Source organism: Varanus komodoensis, unplaced genomic scaffold (genome assembly GCF_004798865.1).
Source record: "Varanus komodoensis strain SLA01 unplaced genomic scaffold, ASM479886v1 scaffold1, whole genome shotgun sequence".
Lineage (NCBI taxonomy): Eukaryota > Metazoa > Chordata > Lepidosauria > Squamata > Varanidae > Varanus > Varanus komodoensis.
In genome coordinates, this window is record NW_025335268.1 from 91872584 (window position 1) to 91886135 (window position 13552).

At 39.9% G+C, this 13552-nt stretch overlaps 1 protein-coding gene across 1 annotated transcript in view; it reads left to right on the plus strand.

The window, feature by feature from the left end:
* Window positions 1-1683: 1683 nt before the first annotated feature.
* The window catches only part of GIGYF2 (GRB10 interacting GYF protein 2), a 70535-nt gene continuing 58666 nt past the window's right edge, over window positions 1684-13552 (plus strand). The window contains exon 1 of the mRNA XM_044431235.1: window positions 1684-1761. The gene's annotated coding sequence lies outside the window, so the exon portion shown is untranslated. The remainder of the gene's footprint in view (window positions 1762-13552) is intronic.

Sequence of the window (13552 nt, forward strand, 5' to 3'; positions counted from 1 at the left end):
CTAAACATACCTTCATAACAAAACACACCTACCTCAAAAGAGTACAACAGTAGAAGTGGAATTAACTTTTATTTGGACTTTTCCTTTGGAATCAATTTATAGTGCAGCTGACTAATTTGTGGCCTTTCAGATTACTGACCTACAACTCCCATCAGTCATAATTGGCTCTGCTCTGCTGGGTTTTGTAGCCTAAATTTCTGGAAGTCTATAACTAGCCCACCAAAGGAATTCCCTTTCCTCTGCTTACTGTACATACATTCTTTAGAGAAGGGATAGGCAGAAAGTAACTTTCTACATGTCTTGGGATTTCAAGACATTTTTATTCTTTATCATTAACCTTGGTGGTAGAGGCTTCTGGGAACTGAAGAGCCAAACATCTGGAGATCTACTTCTGTTCACCTGATTTAGAACTTAAGCCATATATTCTACATTACTCCTTAGACAAACTGATACATAAATTGTCCACAGTTCCACCGTATGTAATTCTCAGAAGTTCTTGAATGCACAGGGTATCTAAATTTGTAAGAATTGTATTGGTTTTGTATCACAAAAGTTGAAAGAGTGAGCCCACACTCTCCAGAGCAGGCCTAGAGAGCCACACAGAAAAAAATCACAGGCTGCAAGTTCCCAGTCTCCTAGTTAATTAATAAAATGGAGGTAACCATTTTCCTAATCTTTACTTTTGCATAGTGTAAAAATCCAAATATGTACTAGTAGTTGTGGGCCAAAGGTTGATGGTATTCTAACATACTACTCAAAAGTAATGTGTTATATGTATGGGAAGAATAATCTACATCTGTGCTTAAATACTGAGTTGGAGGATGACAGTTAACTCTTATTAATCCCAGTACAAAAGCCTATCTTACTTCCTTCTGGAAGGCTCCTGCTCCATTAATTCTGTTCAATATGATCACAGTACAAGAGGAACCAGTATGTGGTGGTTTTTGTATCACAAGAAAACCGGGGAGAGTCAGATCCAAATCTCTGTTCAGCCATGAAGCTCCTTAGATGCCTTTGGGTCATCCACACACACTACCTCACAGGTTGTTGTGCAGATAAAGCAGAGAAGAAGCGAGAGGAAAGAACTACATATATTGCTTGGGCTGCTTTGTAGAAAGGCAGGATAAAAACAGAACCTTAACGCTAAAACATATTCGTAAGAATGTGTACCTTAGATGACATGTTCTTGCCTGGGCTTTCCCATGTGTGGATTTCTCAAACGGACTGGTAGTTTGTATATATCAGTATGTCCAGTGTATGCACCCTTGCCTGCTTGTCGAGAATAGTAATGATCAATAGCAATAATATTGCACTATGATGTCCTCTTAACAGGGACAGACTACAGAAGATCCTCATGATCATCCTTTCTCACGAATTAATTGCCCCCAATCATCCAGCCAAAGTAGTTTTTCCGCGCGCCCCTCCCCCACCATCAGTATACGCTTGAGACGGAGAAGCGGGGAGGGTGCCGGAGGAGAGGAACTCTTCCAGCGTAGTTAAGAGGAGCACAACCCAAACGCCTTGGGATTCAGTTCCTCCAAGAAAGGGCAGTTCCAATCAGGGCTGCCAACAGCGGCGCCCACTTTCGAAAGTGCTTTCTCATGCCACCTGCCAGTTTCCCGGCCCCGGCCTGCGGAGAAAAGGGGGTGGAGCTTCGGCCGCGCGATCACATGACCTTGCGTGGCGGCGCGGCAGCCATCTTGTGTTGTTGAGGCTGAGGATAGGCTTTGGGTTCGAGAGATTCTCTGTCTGCGACCTCAGGTAAGCCGAGTACTGTTGATCCCTCGCCTTCGTCTTTGGACGCGACCGCTTGCTGAATTTCTGCTTTTCCTTCCCGCCCTATGTCCGTCCTGTTGTCGCGGCCCTTCCTCGTGAACGCGTCTAGGCCTCTCTCCAAGCCCCGGCCTTTCTTAGGTCTCGTGTCCGGTAAAGCGCATGGGAGATGGGGAAGACGGTCTCAAGTCTGTTGTTGAGGGTCGTTACCTATGGTGTGGATTGTTGGGTGGTTTGCGGGTGAGCAGAAGGAAGCTTTGGTGGGTTTCAGCCTGTTCGGCTTGACAGTTGTAGGCCTTTCCTTTTCCATGCGGTATACTGGTAAGACCCATTGGGTCTGGGTGGACTAGTCTTTGGTAGGCAGCCAGAGGAGCATGTGATTATTCCTAGCCCTTGTGTCTCGGCTCATCTCTCCCGATGATCATTTCCTCTTCTCGTTAGTGGTCTGAGCCTCATTCTGTAGGAAAATACCCCGACTTTCCCACTCTATATTCGTGACTTGCTAACCCCAGAAGGGAAAAACAGCTCAGCAGCTGCCGCTGCTACTGCCCAGTGAGCTGGCATAGGAGTGGTACTTGAGATATGTGTGATTATGTAGAAGGTTTTGGGAAATGAGGAATCGTATATATTTTGGGACAGCAGTGGGTGGGTAGTAGTGATTGGAATGTTTGGTAGTTTCAAATAGCGGAGGCATATAAGCCTCTCGAAATGACAGGTAATTACACCAAATACAAGGTGTGTATTCAAAATGGTAGTTGCATGCGCTCCACACATTCTACAGCCTCACCATGTATAAATAATTAATGGTTGGTTTTCCTGTCCTGCAACAGCCGTTCTATCTGTTGGTCTCCATTTCTCTGGGCATTCTGCATATCACAACATTAATTAATTTATCTGCAAGGAGCTGTAGTGCATGTCAATTTCCATTATGAAAATGGATGCCCCAACCTGAAGTGCAGACATGGCCAGTGAGGATTATTTGGTTGTTAAGCAACCCTTGTGTAACCCTAAAATAGATCATGAATTTAGCCTAGGTTGTTTAACTCTCAAGTTAATCAGGCCAGGTTCACATAACATCAGTCATAGCCACCCCTGGTCATGTCTTGCATATCCATAATACTGAACAGCATGTACAGTTGCATCTTGAGCATTAATGAATGCTCAGTAGGCTCTCATGTTATCTGAATCAGCTCATACAATCTCTCTCATATCCTCTATAGATTTTTCACTTGTATTCATGAAAATGACAGGAGGAAGAATTTTTCTTTTTGGTATAGACGTGTAAATCTATATAGGCACACAAAATAGTTATCTTCACAATGGTTTTTGAGAAGATTGTAAAAAGTGTATTAGAACTTCTAGTCTGGTGTATTAAAGTGAATTAAAGATATCCTCTTCAATTTGTGGGGGTGAAGACATTCTATATGCTTGCTATTATGCCTGACCACCTGAGGAGGTGACAGACCAAGTAAGAAATATAAAATTGGCAGATACCCTCCTGAACCTTTTTGGATATCAAGAATTACTTTGGGGTAGCAGCTTTGGTATTGTTGATATCAATGTGATGAACAAAAATATAGTAAATAAGCTTACAGGAACTGTCCTACAAAGTTTTTGGAAGGCTGGATGTAGGGCAAATGTTCATATTGGGGGCTTTCTTCTGGCTGGGACAGGCAACACTAAATGAAGAAAAAAATGAATTGACTTCAGTATGTCTATCTGTAAAACAAAGGTGAGGCAAATGTGACTGAATTCTGAGAAAACTGGAAGGCTTTTAGATCAAACAGATTCAAAGGCAGAGAGAGACTCATATATTTATTTATTAAAACATTTCTATGCCGCCCCTTGCCGAAGCCTTGGGGCGGCTCACAGCATAAAATAAATATTTTATTTTATTTTATATATGGAGAACACTTCCTGTAAAGCATACTTAAGTCAGTGAGAACATGCACAAGCCACTCTCTTTGTAATCTTCTTTAAGGAAATGGAGAGTACATTGTTTAGAAGAACATTCCAGGATCAAACTTTCTTAGTGGACTTTTCTTGCTCTTGTCCCAGGTTGCTGTGACCTAAGGCCAGTAAGAACAGAGCATAACTATAACTATTTTTAATATTTGAAGTTTGTCCCAGTGACTTGTTTGAGATGGTTCTGATTGTGTTTAGACACAATCCTAAACTACTCTATGAAAGAGCCTTGTATTCATGCACTCTCCCATTGCAGCTGTGAGATCAGAAGCATTTGCTTTTATTTTCAATAAACTGCAGTTCTGAATCAAGAGCTGTGATTAGTTTTAACTGTATTAGAGAAAAATAACTTGCTGCCCTCTAGATGTTTTGGGCTATAACTCCAATAATTCATGAACATTAGTCCCCCTGACCAGTGCTTATGTAAGTTGTAATTAACACATCTAGAAAGCATCAGATCACCTCTCTTGGAAATACAGTTTATTTGAACAAGTTAAAACAAGCCATGGTTTGAGGTTGGCTTGTTTAGACAAATTACTACACTCAGTTAATTGGCTTAGTGGGCAGTTTGATTGAGCATGTGATAGAACTCCACTGTTTAGAATCTGAGTTAGAACTCCACTGTGTGTAAGAGTTTACTTCACTTAAAAACATCTACTTTCAAATTACTTCGTGAGTACAAAATAAGGAATCAAACATTGATTTAATATCATACCTTTTCAGTTCATCAAAAGTGTAAAAATTTCCTCTAAAAAGGTCAACAGTGAAAGCCCTCTGGTGTGTTACAGACAGTTTAGCATCAATAAACATCAGTAATAAAAATTCACCCTTGTCATTCCTGACAAACAAGTACGCCGTATGATGTTTCTGAGAAGGCTGGATGAATGGACATTTGGATAGTTCATCCAGAAGAGAATTCCAAAGACTCTAGGTAGATGAACCCATATTCTATTGTGCTAGACATTCTTTTTGCAATGTCAGGATCTTTAAGAGAGTATTTCCCATAGAACTAATAGACCTGGGTGAGGGTTGTCAGTGTATGTAGGCCCACCTTGCAAATGGTTTATAATCTGGTAAGCAAAACAGGCATTTTAATTCTACAAAAATAAACAGCTCAAATGTGATAATACGAGGGGTCTTCAAAAAGTTTCCACACTTTTAAAAACTCTTATTAAGAATGTCAAAAACAAATTACATCACTTTTCTACATAGTCACCTTTCTTTGCAATGCATTTTTCCCAGTGTCATACCAACTTTTTAACGCCATCAGCCGAAAATATATAAAATATTTTTTTAAAATATAAAAGTGCGGAAACTTTTTGAAGACCCTTCATATAAAAATATTCAATTTTATCATAAGAGCCTTGCAACAGTACTCTAAAAAAATGCTGTTTCCAGTTGGGGTTTGTGCATTTAATATTTTGGCCTTTTTTTGGGGAGGGGGTGGTATAGCACAAGAGACTAGAATTTGAAAAACAAATGTTATCAGATTTGACCACACTGAAAATGTTTATTCCTGAGATATGTTATAATTCAGTATAAGGCATTGGGTTTGATCTTTAATAAAAAGATCTTTGAGCTGCTATTTTGTTACATTTTAAAGTTTATGATAAATAGTTATATTGTTGTAGTTATGTTGTATATACATATTTTTACAATACAGTAACATGCATTCATATCATATCAAATTTTGTACATTGCTCTATAGACTTCCTTGACCTATGTTAAATGCTTTGTGAATGCTTTATTTTTGTTCCCTCATTGGTTTTTGCCTTTTCACATCCTTTCTGGGGTTTTTCATTTTACCCAATTCGAGTTTACAAGTCAGTGCCAACTTTTTAAAATGGGTGCTGAAGCCGGCTGTCAGAAAGCTGAGAACTGTTGGGCTTTTTTTCTGCTTAAATATGCTTAGAATTATGTCCTAAATGTGCTTTCCTCTTTTTACAGGAAGAGAGCTGAGATAGTACATATGATACATATGTAGCAGCTTCTGTAGGGTCCTCAAGGTTAATCCACTATAAAACACTTATTACAGTAGTTAAACCATGTGGTTAATGAAAACACAGGTAACATCTGTCAAATTTTAATCTTCCAGTACAGATGAAACTGATGCTAGGTTTCTGTAGTGATTGTGGCTACTTATCTCCCCAGCAAGCTGAATCCAGGAGCAATTTAAGACTATTTACCTGATTGATAGAACTCCAAAGATCTCACAGTCATATTTTCAGACCCCTCCACAACAGGATCACCCACCATTGTTTTGAATTAGTTAAGCAACTTTTTTCTTGAGCGTAAAATGATTGATTGGAATAGAAAAAACTCACTGGCTCTTAATTAACACCTTCCTTTGTATTTTATCAGCATACAGATGACATTGTACTCCACATTTCCCAGTGATTTCACTTAGCAGCTTTGTATAGATATTAAGGTAGATCACAATCCTGTACCTTGTGAAACACCATAGCCTGGCATCTAAGCTACAGAGCAGGTATTGAAAAAAGCTACTATGGGACTTCATGTGTCCAAAATTCAAGGGTAAACATGTGACAGTTTGTCTTTTGCAGTCCAGAAGATAGTCAACCAATGTGATAAAATACAGTAGCCCAGTAAAGCCAACAGAAAGTCTTGGAGATTATCAGGATAGAATTTCCCCTGTCCAGTCATAAAAGATTGTCTGCAAATCAGTTCCTCCATCTATTTTTCTGTGTGTAGTTTTGAAGGCAAAGTGCAATGGCTTGAGGAAGGATCCCACAACTAGAAAGCCCTGTGTTTTTAATGGATGAAACAGTTACGCTTGGTGTGAGTTCCAAGGTCAGGGTGGCACCAGCTCATCAGATGAGGACAGTGAAGACTGGGAGATCAGGGCTATGGGAATTGAGTGAACAGAAGAGGGTGAGAGCATCTCAAAGCTGCTGCCTCTAGATTCTCAGACAGATAGGCAGGGGTTTGGAAGAGAAAGGAGGGAACAGAGGAGAGGTGGAAGACAAGGCCATGTCCTGTCCAAACCCTGACCTCATGACACTGTGTTGGGATAGAAGAGCTAACCAGTTAGATGGCCTGTGTATATCTTGGAGGCTCGTCCTTCTAAAGAGAGATCCACCCAGAGGGGTGGACCCAACTGTTACTGAAAAGGACAGGTTTTGGAAGAAGTTTCTATTTTGGGTTCAACTAACCACTCTGTTCATGCACATAGACTAGTCTTTTAGTTGCTGTAGATTGTTAGCTGTGACTTGACAATACAGAGATATTTTGCAAAGAGACTGTGGTTTGGGATGCTTGAAATGAATAAGGGGAAACCCAGCTCCCAACACCCTGGGGTTTCTGTTCTCTTAGATGGTCAGTTGCCTTCCCAAGAAATTGAAGACTGGGAACTGCTCCAGAATTAGCTGACTTATCAGTGAGCACAGATTTTTTTTTTTTTTTTTTTTTTAAGAAGGAACCTCTTCACAGCTTCAGGTGGGAATCTGTTTTATTCCCTACTATTGTTCTTTATAGGATTCTAGCCAAAGGCCCACACAGCCTCCTTCAGCTTGCCTTCTTAAGCCAGGAAGGAATGATGCAGCACTAAGCATGTGGTAGCTGTTGCAAATTCTGGCAATCAGTCCTTCAAGCCCAAACTGAAAATGTAAATGTTACGTCACTAGGGTGATAGACACATCTGTCTTCTAAAGAGGAGATATACAATCTGGAAACTTCTCTTGGATTTATGCCCTATTCAAGCTATTATCTGAAATTATTATTTGTTCACTTTTTAGGCAAGGGTTTGACTCTAAGCCAGGTAAATCTATCTTAATGCTCATTTTGAAAGCCCCCTAAGACTCTGAAATCAGTATAGAAGTTTATACCACTTTTGAGCCTAAGTTTAGTATTTTATGTAGATGTTCTAGTTCTTTAGAATGGACATTGGTTTGGAAACCATAGGAATGCTCATATGTGTTGATGAAAATGAGAAGTTCAGAGGAAGCTAAAATATATCCAGGGCTTGATTTAATTCATGTAGGCATTCAGTTTGACGTAGACTCTCTATTTTCTTTATTGGGGAGGATAGCTTTTTGCATATGTTACTTTAATTTGTATTGCTGTCTTCCATAGATGTGAATGGGATTGTTCAAACACAGTGATGGCAAATCATGGGTTAATTAACTCAGTTAACTTTATTAGTAGTAATTTAACTGGATGTTGCTAAATTATGTCTGAACCCAGACTCTATAAATCAGATGTTGAATATTCAGAATGGTGATGGCGGTATGCCACAGCAAATTGCTAGGTAATTGATTTGTAACTGTTACATGTGAACCAAATCAGTGACAGAGTCCTTGTGGATAGAACAGGGTCTGCAACACAGTTACCTATGGGTGCCATTATTCCCTTAATGTTGTGTTAAGACGCTGGCAAGCTATTTTCATATCCTATAAAATCCTATGAGCAATTAATCCATTGGCTTTGATAGAGAACAAAAAAGCTCCTTGGCAAAAATTGGCTGGGTGGCAGGGAAAGGACACTCTTCCATCAAGGACCTTGCTGCTCCAAGGGTCCTTGATGAGTGGAGGTTGCACGTTCCTGATCTCTAGCCAGTTTTGAGCAAGGGGTCCACTTCTTATCCAAGCTGAGGGGGCAGTTGTTCATAGGGAATAAAGAAGTCTGTCAAAAAACAGTTGATGGGGTGGAGTCCACAACCCACGAAGGATTTATTAGAGCAACAGGGTCTTACTGGCAGAGTGCCTTTTCTCACCCTATGCAAATGAATGGAGAAATTCTTCTATCCAGTTGCATAAAGGTGGAGAAGGAGTAAAAGAAAGAGTTAAAAAAAAGGAGAGAGAGAGACAGACAGAGACAGAGACCGACCATAGAGGGTTTGGGGGAAGGGGAGAAAAAGAGGAATGGCAGGGGGAGATGAAGTTGAGGAGAAGGAAAGAAGACATGTGGTGGAGAAATGGTGGGGGAGAATAAAAGAGGAACCAGAGGAAGAGAGGAGCTAAATATACAGAGGAACATCAGCCAAAGAGATAGAAGAAAAGAGGGAGTGAGAAATCAGAGGGAAGGAGGGGAGGGGAGGGGAGGGGGAGAGAGATGTTATATGGCAAACAGGACTGCCCCAACCCTTGTCCATTCCTCCATTCCAGATCCTGTACTATGTGTGAACAATTTAAGGAGGAATTGGCAACTGACTATGCCAGCCTCGGAAACATTAGAGTAATTCCAAAGCATTATGCAGAGCGCATTCTGCTTTTTTCCAAATTAGTTATTGATGTGGTTTGTACCTTGCCTTTCTACTAAGAAAAATGGCACTGGATGTGGTTACAATAACAAATAAATTTTGATTAAAACAATAGTAAAACAAATGCATAATTAAAATACAGCATTCCAGAATGTAAATAACATTCCACTGACAGGGCTTATAAGACCTGCTTAAATAAAGGGACTTGGCCTGCCAGTGGAATGAGAACAGAGAGGGAACCAACCTAGTCTTCCTCAGCAGGGAGTTCCACAGCCTGGAAGCACCCACTGAGAGGTCTCTCTTTCATGTTACCAGTAAGTGTGGCTCTGAAGGCAATGGTCTTAAAGAAAGGCTTCTTCTAAAAATCTTTTAACACCCAAGTAGGTTCATAGGGGAAGTGGTAGTCTTTCTTCAGATAAAAGGTTTGTTATCTTACTCTGTTTACTGATTTGTGGGTTTCTTATTTTATGTTTTTGTACACATGTCACATGGAAGAGATTTTGGGTCATTGATGGTGCTTTCATGTGGGACCTATTTTAATAGACTTTTCAAGGTGCATTGCCCTCACTTAATAACTTACAACATTCAATCACATCAAACATCTTCAGAGTTACAATTCTCACACATACAGCAGCTAAGGATTTTACCCAAGGAAGGAGTTCCTAAAGTGTGGTATTGCTGTTGAGAAAACCCTGTCCACAGTACACATCAACCTAAATGGCTCTTGTGGTAGACTACAGAGTAAGGCCTCTGATGTTGATCTTAGCACATCATTTAGGAATTTGTAGGCCTTTAATTGGATTCTGAAATCAATAGTCTATACCTATGGAATGGATTAAAATAGATGTTTTTCAATTTCTTGTGAAACTAATTCAAAATAGAATCTACTGTGTATTAAAGTGTATACCAGATATAATAGTGATGAACATTTATGTGAAATTCATTGCTGCTATAAGGAAGGTTGCTGTGTTGACATTCTTGATAAGTTGAAGCTTTAGAGCAGGGCTGCCCAGTGTTTTTGGACTTGTAAATATATTTGGGATTTTAAGAAATCACTGGTACCACTATACTATGCCTAGTGACTGGTTGCTATTTTGGTGTCCACCTGTCACATCTATGCATCTTAGGGTATCTGTTGTTCAGCAAAAATGGTTTATATTTATTGGACTCTGAATTGTCCCTTTAATGAGGGATTGTTGAATTTGTCTTATTGTTGATGATAAAATACAACTAGTGTCTCTTATAAACATATGTATTGGCAATGTTCAGTAGTTGCTTTTTGGGAGGACAGATAAATTTTGTGCTGGAACAGCCTTTAATATTCATGGATGTGCATACTCTTTTAAATTATTTTCCTGTTTTGTAGAAATTAGAAAACAGCACAAATGGATTCTCTGCATCCTTTGACAGCTGAAAACTGATGTTACAACACTGGAATGATAAAGACTCACCTTCTATAATGCAAAGAATTGAGGGTTTAAATATTTTTCTATTTGAATGGCATATGGACACCACCTTCAAATGTACACTTATTTAGATATTTGGACCTCTTGTGTTGAAACCTATCCATATTTGCTAGAAAATTGTGTGTATTTCATCTATGTATGTCTATTGAAGGGGGCCAGGTGCCTAGAGATACCATTTTGGGGAGTCATCCATGGGCATCATCGGAAGAGTTTGGGGTACTGCTCCAGGATGAGCATTTGGTTCAAGAGCATGACACTAGGGAAGATAGTTTTAATGATTTAATTCACATTGTTTTCCTGATGAAAATGTGCAACCAAAGCTGTTCCTATGTATGGAAATACAGATACCTACATGCTTTCTCTGAAAGCAAATATTACAGGGGAAAAGGGTTAATTTTCCCTGACTGAACGCTGATCTCACCTTTTGCGGCTATTGCATTTCAGAGGAGTATGGGAGATCGTATTCCCAGTTTACCACATCATATCTAGTTTGGCCCTTACTTTCCTAAAACCAAACTATTTGTCATTGATCATGGTGCAGAACCTCTTTCATTTTGAGAGTTGAATTCAGTTTTGGAGATGCTTTTGGGAAAAGAAAAGGCAAAAGGAACAGGGCCAAAATACCAGATAAAACTGAATGCAAGCTCTTACTACCAGTATATAAGCCTTAGGAGAGGCATTTCAGCTTTTTAGAATGAGGGAAAACTGCAAAAGCAGGAAAACTACCAGGTGATTAGGGTCCAGAGAATAAGGTATTAACATCTGGGAAATTCTGGAGGAACAGATTTGTTCTGTGAACTGATATTCCTCACCCTTGACTTAGATGATGAATGTGTAAGTGTAAGACTGATCTAGGTGTATTTTGTGCATAGTGATTTGTTTAGTAACTACTTTTTAGAAGTTTAAATGCTAGTGACTCTTGGAATTGTGCAGAAAGTGATGTGATATGACGGGGTGGCCAGACCTGCTCAACAGAAGAGCCACATATGGTAAATGTCAGATATTTAAGAGCTGCAAGTAGGCACCCATGGGTGGCGGCGGCAGGTGGTGAGCGGCAAGTGAGCCACAAAATAAACTCAAGGAGCCAAATGTGGCTCCTGAGCCTCTGTTTGGCTACCCATGCAATATGACTTTGACTTACTTTATTACTTGAATTTTAGTATTAGGCAGTCTAGAGTGATTTTTCTTAACTCTTCAGAGTTAGCCAGTTTGACTTGAACTGTTAGCCAGTTTGAATTTTAAGTCACATACTGTAAAGCAGTGTTATGTACTTTTAAAGCATTATTTGAATTAAATCTATATGTTCCAACAATATATATAAATGTTGAGACCTATGATAATTTCAAAAACAGCTTGTCACGTTGTTAAGAAGCAATACTGTCAACCCCTTTAGGACCCTTGCAGAGCAGAGTGCAGAGCAAGCACTCAAACTTGTACTGGCATTTTTGGCAATTTTTGGCAATATTTGATGATCAGATATAGGTCATCAGCTGATAATTGACTTGTCAATTGCAAGTATATTTTACATAATTTCAATGCTATTATGTGAAATATTATCCTGAAATAACTATTCCTAAAAATCCTGTTCAGTGGCAATAGAAGCAGATCAGGCATTCCTTTGGATCCCTTTAAAATGCATGATGTCCTACTTTTGTTTAAAGTGTGTGTGTGCATATATATTTGTTACAATAACAGATTAGAAAGTCAAGGTTACTTTTAAGCTTAAAGAGAGTGTGTGTATTTATTTATTTATTTGACTTATTTTCTGCCACATTGGCCCAAAGGCCCTCTAAGTGGATTACAATCAGTTAAAAAGAATCCCAACAATAACAGTAAAAACAATTAAAATAAAGACAACACAATACACCACTGAGGACATGATTGAAAAATGTCAAGATAAAATCAATTATTAAAATGCCTAGAAAATATGACTGTTTTCACCTGATGCTGAAAAGATTGTAACTAAGGTGCCAGGCAAACCTCTTTTGAGGGCCTGTTCCACATGTGGGATGCAACTACTGAAAAGGCCCCTCTTCTATTTGCCATCCTCCTTACCTCCTTGGAGGATGGCTCTTTAAAAAGGGACTCTGAAACATCTTAGGGGCCATGTAGATACATATGGGAGCAGGCAGTCCTTCAGGTACCCTGGTACTAAGCCATTTAAGGGCTTTATGTGTCAGAACAAGCACCTTAAATTGGGCCCAGAACTGAGCTGGTAACCCGTGAAGATAATAAAGTATTGGATTCAGATGGGCACACAGTCTTGCTTGCACCAGCAGTTGCTCCACCCTGTTCTGTACCAGTTGAAGTTTCCAGACCATCTTCAAGGGCAGCCCTGCATAGAACATACTACAATAGTCCAATTGAGAGGTTACCAGAGCATGAGTGAGTGTGACTAGGTAGGGCTGCAGTTGGTAAATTAATCATAGCTGAAAGAAGGCATTCATAGCCCCTGAGTCCACCTGAGAGGTGATAGCTTTGGATCCAGGAGTGCCCTGAAGCAATGGACCCTGTCCTTCAGGGGAAGTGCAACCCCATCCTCTGTGCGGACAGACAATCTATTAACAGTACCTCTGTCTTCTCTGGATTGAGCCTCAGTTTGTTGGCCCGCATCCAGTCCATTTTTGAGCTGGGTAGGATGAAAAAGATGTAAAGCTGGGTTCCCGTCTCCAAATGACCTCTCCCAGTGGTTTCATGTATACGTTAAACAGCATGGGGGGACAGTATAGAGCCCTGAGGAACCTGTATCTGCAATTTTGAAAAATATTTGTCTCATATTACTTACCACATGTAAGACACAGTGTTACCTGAGTTTTCAAAGCTGCTTTATCATAATGTTTTAGGCAGTGGCAGCTTCTGGCATGGTCAGGGAGCCTTCAGCTTTCACCTCCCTCTTGTCCCCCCACCCAGAACCAGAACAGACCTTTACAGAAGTGCCCGGGATTATTTTAGCTTCAGTTGCCAGCTAGAGGGAACATTCTGAGCATGTGTGAAATATGCACATGCTCAGAACCTTCCCTGAACAAATACTGTGCATGTTGTTGCTTTATTTGTGAACACATATGCAGACAGAGGTGGGAGGAATGACTTCTGGCTAGTGGCAATGTCTTGATTGCTCCTTTGAAAGCCA